The sequence below is a fragment of the Solanum tuberosum genome, unplaced genomic scaffold (genome assembly GCF_000226075.1).
Source record: "Solanum tuberosum cultivar DM 1-3 516 R44 unplaced genomic scaffold, SolTub_3.0 scf00121, whole genome shotgun sequence".
Taxonomy (NCBI): Eukaryota; Viridiplantae; Streptophyta; class Magnoliopsida; order Solanales; family Solanaceae; genus Solanum; species Solanum tuberosum.
Window position 1 is genome coordinate 362,467 of NW_006239046.1, and position 9,124 is coordinate 371,590.

Here is a 9,124-nt window from a genome sequence, read left to right on the forward strand (position 1 = left end):
TCCTGAAATTAAAATAAACAAAGAAATAACACAAAATTTTGCCCCAGTTTATATCAAAGAGAATTTTGTGAGAGAAATAAAATATGGTGCTTAGCTTCGAATCAAGACTTTGAATGACTTGAGCTTTATTGCGATGTACTCTTCAGAGGGCTTATGCGTGTTTACACCAACTCCATTCCTCATGATGAACCGGTTAAATTAAATTATATTAGTCTAGTCCCATTATCCAGGAGGGTCCTGGGCTAGTCCCATTATCTAGGAGGGTCCTGCTAGTCCCATTATTCAGGAGGGTCCTGCTAATCCCATTATTCAGGAGGGTCATGCTAGTCCCATTATCCAGGAGGGTCATGCTAGTTCCATTATCCAGGAGGGTCCTGCTAGTGTCCCATTATCCAGAAGGGTCCTGCTAGTCCCATTATTCAGGAGGTCCTGCTAGTCCCATTATCCAGGAGGGTCCTGCTAATAGATTCAGTAGACTAATAATACAAACAAAACATTTGCCCCAGTATGGACTATAATTTTTTATTTTTTTGTGTGAGTGTTATCTAAATTATTTGCGGAATATTCAAGAAAAGTTGATTCAATCTCTCAGGTAATTGTTATTTTGATATATATATTGACCCACTTCCCTGTAACGGGGCTCCACAAATCTTTATTGCAATGTTGTTATTTTTTTCTTTGTAGACTAAATTGAATTTCTAGGTTTTTCAGATCTTTGATCTTGAAATAACTTGTACCCCTGCTACAACAAAGAAAATTTGTGAGTTTAAAAATGTGGTGGTTGATTTGCGGTTCTGCCTTTTGACGAGGATTGCTCAAGTACGTGTCATGTTCTACTTATTTCCAAACGGCCAGTGCTCGTTATTGTTTGACTGCATTTTCACCCAAATTTGTTTACTTTGAGGGACTTAAATCCAATATCTACCTTTGTTTCACAACACTCATTGTTTAGCCTTCATTAAATCATGGACTTCTTCTGAATCCGAAACTTATTGACATATGATAACTCATTGGCCTGATGCTTTACCTTGTACAAATCCAGAGTTGGTAGCAAGTTTTGAAATCCTTTCTCGCCTTCTTGACACAGACTCAACTCAAGGACATATGAAGCAAAGTGATGAAAAGGTGAAGAAAAATATATACTACACAAGAATAGAAGAAAATGATTCGAAGAAGAATCTCTTTTAGAGAGGGGAAGAAAGAAAGCTTATCTGAGTGTGGTAGTCGACTCTACTGATCATGACATGCAATTCGAATTGATTACCCGATCTGTCCATCCAATTATTCACCAACCATCCTCAAATTTTATGTGGGGTCTCAACCTTTAATGAAGTCATAATCAGCTTCAAACCCTTATTCGCCTTATGATGTCCACGAGGGTTTTTTCCACTAAGACTCTTTCATTTTGATTCCTTCAACTCACATTCGCCTTATGGTGCCCGTTCGGGTTTTCACCAATAAAGCTCTCTCATTTTTATTTCTCTCAACTCACCTTCGCCTCGTGATGCCCAATTAGGGTTTTCACCAATAAAACTCTCATTTTTTTTTCATGAAAAGGAGTATGGTGTCATCGTTTGTACCCTTAACATACTTACTCTTGACATTTCAAAGGTTGATCCAAATGTCCTTCTTTGATTGAAACATGATTTTTTGACAAGGTAAGAAAGAAATGATAGCGTTAATACGACTTTAAATGATGGGGTTGGCTTTAGCTTCGTGATAGAAAGAAATAAAACAAAAATAAAAGGAAACGACTTTTGCCCCAGTCTTTTGCAATGTGGAATTTTGAATTTTTTATTTGGTTAGACCGAACCCCAACACCAGGGCTGCCTACGTATCTTGCCAAAACAAGAATCAGGTCAAACGTAGTTCAGGCTAGACTGCTTTTTTTTTGGAAGAACCAAGAAAATGGAAGGGCCAAGGAAGTAAATTAGATCTCAACGAGGGTAGCAATATGCGACTTAATACTTAGACACAGAACCAAGAATTTCCATTACATCAACCTTCAAAATGTCAAGTCCAAACATGAGGGTTTCTAATATCGAAAAATCAAATCATATATAATATTTTTTCATAGCATCAGCATTGATGACCATTTCTGTCATTTTGTCTTCTATATCTGCTAAGTAAAGAGCACCATTGGATAATACCTTCTTTACAATGAATGGTCCTTTCCAATTTGGAGAAAATTTGCCTTTGACTTCGGCCTGGTGTGGCAAAATGCGTCTCAATACTAATTGACCCTCTTCAAAACGTCTGGGATGCACCTTTATGTTGTATGCTCATGCCATTCTTTCCTGATACAATTGTCCATGGCATACTGATGTTAATCGCTTCTTATCAATCAAAGTTAATTGCTCCAACCTTGTTCTGATCCACTTATCATCATCAATTTCAGCCTCCACAACAATCCGTACGGATGGAATCTCAACCTCTGTAGGTATAACTGCCTCAGTCCCAGATACCAGCGAATAGGGGGTGGCACCCACTGACGTACGAACTGTAGTGCGATAACCCAACAGAGCAAAAGGCAACTTTTCATACCATTGTCGAGAACCTTGCACCATTTTATGAAGTATCTTTTTTATATTTTTGTTAGCAACTTCTATAGCCCCATTTTCTTTTGGGCGATACGGAGTTGAATTTCGATGTTCAATCTTAAATTGATGGCATACCTCTTGCATTAAAAGACTGTTGAGATTTGCAGCATTATCGGTAACACTTACCTTTGGAATACCGAATCAACAGATGATGCTGAAATGAATGAAATCCACCACGACCTTCTTGGTCACTGACTTGAAAGTTACTGCTTCCACCCACTTTGTGAAATAATTAATGGCCACTAGAATGAACCTATGACCATTCGATGCTTTTGGTTCTATTGGTCCAATCATGTCCATTCCCCATGCCACGAAAGGCCATGGAGCAGACATCACATGCAACTCGGAGGGAGGAGAATGTATCAAATCACCGTGTATTTGTCATTCATGACATTTACGAACAAATCGTATGGAATCCCTCTCCATGGTGAGCCAATAATAACTTGCTCAAAGTATCTTCTTTGCCGGAACATATCCATTCATGTGAGGTACACAAAATCCTAAGTGTACTTCAATCATGATTGTTGAAGCCTCTTTAGCATTTACACATCTTAGAAGACCCAAATCAGGCGTTTTCTTGTACAATATGCCTCCGCTTAAGAAAAACCCGCTAGCTAGTCATCGAATAGTTCTTTTTTGATTACTAGTTGCATCCGACAGACATTCTCTAGACTGAAGATATGATTTAATATCATGGAACCAAGGTTTACCATCAAATTCCTCTTCAACCATTTTGAAATAAGCATGTTGATCATGAATTTGTATGTATAAATGATCGATATGAGCGTTATCAGGATGTTGGAGCATCGAAGATAAAGTGGCCAATGCATCCGCAATCTCATTGTGAACTCTAGGAATGTGTCTAAACTTTATTGACACAAATCGTTGACAAAGATCTTGTAAACAATGTTGATATGGTATAAGCTTTGGGTCATGAGTTTTCCATTCTCCTTGAATTTGATGAACTAGCAAGTCTGAGTCTCCTAACACTAGCAGTTCTTAGATGCCCATGTTAGTAGCTAACCTCAAACCCAAAATGCAAGCTTCATACCCTGACATATTATTAGTACAATGGAATCTAAGTTGGGCTGTTATAGGGTAATATTCCCCTGATTCAGACATAAGAACAACTCCTATTCCAACTCCCTTCTTGTTAGAGACACCGTCAAAGAACAACTTCCATCCTTGATTGTTATCGTGAATAACTTCATCGATACATGATATCTCTTCGTCTGGAAAATAGGTCTTAAGTGGTTCATATTATTCATCAATAGGTTTCTCTGCCAATGCTTGAGCTTTCATTGCGGTCCGCGTCACATAGATAATGTCAAACTCTGTGAGTAATATTTTCCATTTCGCAAGCCTGCCCGTGGGCATGGGCATTTGAAAAATATATTTTAACGGATCCATACGAGAAATGAGATAAGTAGTATAAGATGAAAGATAATGCTTCAACTTCTGTGCTACCCAAGATAGGGGCACAACACGTTCTTTCAAGAAGGGTGTACTTCGATTCATAAATGGTAAATTTCTTGCTGAGGTAATAAATGGCCTACTCTTTCTTCCTAGTGCCATCATGCTGACCCAATATAGAACCAAAAGAATTATCCAGTACTGACATATATAATATCAAATGGTCTGCCCAGCTCGGGAGGAACCAACACAGGGGGATTCGATAAGTAATTCTTAATTCTTTCAAAAGCCTCTCGACATTCTTTAGTCCATTCGACTGTGGAATTCTTTTTTAACAACTTAAAAATAGGCTCGCAAGTTGTTGTGAGTTGAGAAATGAATCTATTGATGTAGTTTAACCTTCCTAGAAGGCTCATAATCTCAGTTTTGTTCTTCGGAGGTGGCAATTCCTGAATGGATTTTATTTTTGAAGGATCTAACTCGATACCTCGTCGACTGACTATAAACCCCAAAAGCTTTCCTGATGGTACTCCAAATACACATTTTGCTGGATTAAGCTTGAGATTATACCTGCGGAGCCTTTCGAAGAATCTTCTTAAGCCTTGCACATGATTTGAATGCTTTTTTTATTTAATGATCACATCATCCACATAAACTTTGATTTCTTTATGCATCATATCATGAAACATGATTGTCATTGCCCTCATATACATTGCCCCGACATTTTTTAACCCAAAAGGCATAACCCGATAACAATATGTACCCCATGGAGTGATAAAAGACGTTTTTTCTACATCTTCATCATCCATAATAATATGATGGTAACCCGCATAGCAATCCACAAAAGATGCAATCTCATGTTTAACATAATTATCCAACAAAATATGAATGTTGGGCAAAGGAAAGTCATCTTTTGGACTTGTTTTGTTCAAATCACAATAATCAACACACATTCGAACTTTGCCGTCTTTCTTAGGGACATGTACGATGTTGGCTAACCAAGAAGGATATTGAGCGACTCGAATGACTTTGGCCTCAAATTGTTTTGTGATTTCCTCTTTAATTATTACTACTCATGTAAGTTTTAAGCTTTCTCAACTTTTGCTTTACTGGAGGGAACCTAGGATCAATCGGCAACTTGTGGACCACTATGTCATTGCTTGTGGACCACTCATGTAAGTTTTAAGCTTTCTCAACTTTTGCTTTACTGGAGGGAACCTAGGATCAATCGGCAACTTGTGGACCACTATGTCATTGCTTAATCCAGGAATGTCATCATAAGATTACGCAAAAACACCATTGTAATCAAACAGATCCTGAATTATATCCTCCTTTTGATGTTGAGCATGTACGCTTATCTTAGTCTCCTTAATATTTTCATGATCCCCCAAATTTATCGTCTCAGTTTCACTCATGTTTGGGTTTGATTTATTCTCAAAATGTTTGAAATCCTTACTTACTTCTTCAAATACTTCGTCTGCATCATATTAGATTTCTTAACTTATTATTTCAGGATTAGGTCAAAGATTAGATTGGATTTTAAGATCTGGCGAAAAATTCTTCATGTATGTCATATCACTAGAATCGGTATAGAAAGAACTGTATAGAAGAAAACAAATAAATATATTAGACTGAAATAAAAACACCATTACATCCTATTGAAAAGGCAAATAGAGAGTTTGAAATAAAACGACAAGACAAAATCCGAATTACAACCCTTGAATAAATCGGATGGCAGAAAGAAAAACAAGACAAACTACCAAGACTCATTCTTAACGGGGAGAGGGGTGGCCTCCCAATTGTTCAGATGGACATCAGGACCAATGAATTGCACATCTCTGTCACTAGTGCCTTCTCCGAGTTTAACCATATCAGCCTCGATAAATAAATCTTGAAAATAGTTGATCAGTTCTTCGTTAACCTCCAGAACTGGCTCTGGGAGTGGTGACACAGAAGATTCTGTTGTGCGGGCTTTGATGAAAGATTTTTATATGGGTGGTATAGGCTTGGTAAGTGACCATACATCTCTCTTCTTCTTCTTGGTCTTCATTTTGTCCTCGACTCTGGGCTCGTATCCTAAGCCAAAAGTACCAAGGCTCTTTCGTGGACTCACCGGATAAGCTCTCCCTTGCAAGAAGATCCCCAAGCCTTTACCCGATTCAAACCCATGCTTCAACATCTCATTTACCATCATCATAGACACCATGGGTAATTGTGGTTTTGAAATGAGATTCCCCTCGAGGATATGCTCAACAACCACTACCTCAAAAACTTGATAAACTAGTGCCTCATTCTCATTATTTGCCTTGACAAAAGGGAGGGAAGAGTCTTTGTAGACTGACTGATCTCCCTCACCATAAACAATCACTTCTTGCCATTCGTATTCAAACTTAATCATTAGATGCAACGTAGAGGGGACTGCCCCAGCCCTATGCACCCATGGTCTCCCCAACAATAGATTGTAGGATACATTGATATTCAACACTTGAAAATTCACAGTGAAATCGACAGGCCATATTGTTAGTACGAGCTCTATCTCACCAATGGCATCTATTTTTGACCCATCAAAAGCTCTAACACATACGTTGTTCGGTCGTACCCTTTCAGCACTAACATTCAATTTTTGTAGAGTTGACAAATCGCAAATATTTTCCCCAGATCCTCCATCAATTAGAACTTGAGTGACATATGAAAGCTCACACTTTACAGTGATATGGAGGCCTTGGTTATGTCCCGTGCCTTCCACCGGTAGTTCATCATCTGAAAAGGTGATTTAGTTTACCTAAACAATTCTCCCAGCAATCTTCTCTAACTTACTTATTGTAACTTCATTAGGAACATGTGCTTCGATCAAAATCTTCATTATAACTTTACGATGTTCATATGAATGTATCAACAAAGACAATAAAGAGATTTGGGCTGGAGTTTTCCTTAGTTGTTCCACGATGGAATAGTCTGACAGTTTCATTTAATATTTTTCTTCAGAACTCTTCTGCTTCTTCTTCAGTGACTGGACTCTTAACTTGCATTTGGTCATTTTTAGTTTTCTTTTATTTAGCCGGGGGATATCATCTTCCCTAACGGGTCATTCCTCCTACTTCATCTACTTCTTCATTGACTTCTTTCCCCTTGTATGTCACGACTGTGGGCTCATAATTCCAAGGTACAGCCTTGGGGTTAGTCATTGAAAGTTGGGACACTGGCCTAATGATCACAGATGGAATATAGGCTTGATACGCTCAAATTACACCTCCCTAAAGAAGCATAAGCGATCGTTATCAAGTAAAGAACCCAACTTGTAGGTTGGGGTTGATCCCACGAGGAAACTGGTTTAGACTTAACCTTAACTTATACTTATATTCGTTTAGTCAAAGTACTTCCAGAAACAAGTAATAAAAATGGGGGATTTGTGAAACAAATTGTAAGAATTCAGTAAGTAATCAGTAAACAAAAGTCAATTTTTTTGTTGTTATCAAGATGAGAAAATTAACTAAGGTATATGTATTCACCACAAGCTCATAACTCAGTAATCCTAGTAATAACAATCCTTTCCTTGTGTATTACATGCAAAGTGATAAGTTAGGTATCTCTAAATCCTTGGTCCGACATCTAGAGAATTGCACCCCGCACCTTGGTCCGGCTACGTGTGTATAATTTACTAACCCTTACCTTTACCTCATATTAGACATCATAATCGATGTTTGGCTTAGTTAGTACTTCGCACCAATCGACACTAGCCTATTAGATAGTATCACACTAAATCTATGTTGATAATTCTTTTCTTGTTGATTACCTCATTGGTCCGACAAGTAGCAACAAGGCGAGTTCTAACGTGTGCACTTGTTAAAAAAGACTTTTGAACGAAAGAACTATCAATGCATGCAAAACACTATTCAAGAATTGCTTGTTTACTATTCATACTTTGTTAATCGCTCATGGATCCCACAACCCTAGTTGTGGAGTTTAGTTATCCATAATCATATGAACACAATTCATTGTTTTAGATGAAAGAATTATGAACTTACGTGGTTGAGAAAAATAAACCCAGAAATTCAACTCAAATTTCAAACCAAAACTTCAAAACTAACCTTTTGAAATCAATAATTGCTAGGGTAGCAAAATTAATTCCCTAGTCACAAAGTAAAACAAAAGTAATAAAGTCTATCCCCAAAAACGAGGTTTACGTACCCTATTTATAGAAAACAAGTCCTAAATTAAAAGGGAAACAAATTAAGGAAAGTTTGTTCAGGCACGCATCTTCATTCCACGAGACTGACTCACGGATCGTCAACGGATCTACGGTACGTGAGTCCCTTCCGACAACCAGGACTTAGAAAAATTTCAGCCTCCAAAAATCAGCTTCTCTGAAGCAAACGATGGACTTGCAGTACGGACCGTAGATTGATCTACGGTCTGTCAATCCCTCTCCGTAGCTCCACACTTGGAATCTTCAAAAATCAGGTACTGGAACCCTAGCAGTATCAATCGACGGATCAACAGTACGGTCCGTAGATCCATCTGCGGACCGTCAATGGACACCGTGGTTTCACACTTGGTCAGATTTCCCTGATTTGCCTTCCATGCCTTGCCTGCTGATCTACGACCACCATCTACAGAGTGTTAATGGACCTACGGTCCGTAGATCACATCCGTAGATGCCCTTTTCTGCATTTCTTTCAGATGTCTCTTTACTTCCGCACCTGAACATCTTTCCTGCCAAATATGATAAAAACACATAAAAACCAATACAAAAAGGCCCTGGACACACACAACTTGTAAGTGAAATGTATTAGAAATACCGTAAACTTCCCATATACAAGTTGGTAAGGAGACATACCTATGGGGGTCTTGTATACAGTGCGATAAGACCATAGAGCATCATCAGGCTTCCTTGACCAATCCGTTCTATTAGCATTCACAGTCTTCGCCAAAATCTGTTTGATTTCTCTGTTGGACACTTCAACTTGCCTACTAGTCTGCGGATGGTAAGGAGTGGCTACATTGTGACGGACACCATATTTATCAAGTAGTGTTTTGAATAACTTGTTACAAAAGTGAGAGCCTCCATCGCTAATAACAGCCCTTGGTGTACCAAATCTGGAGAAGATATT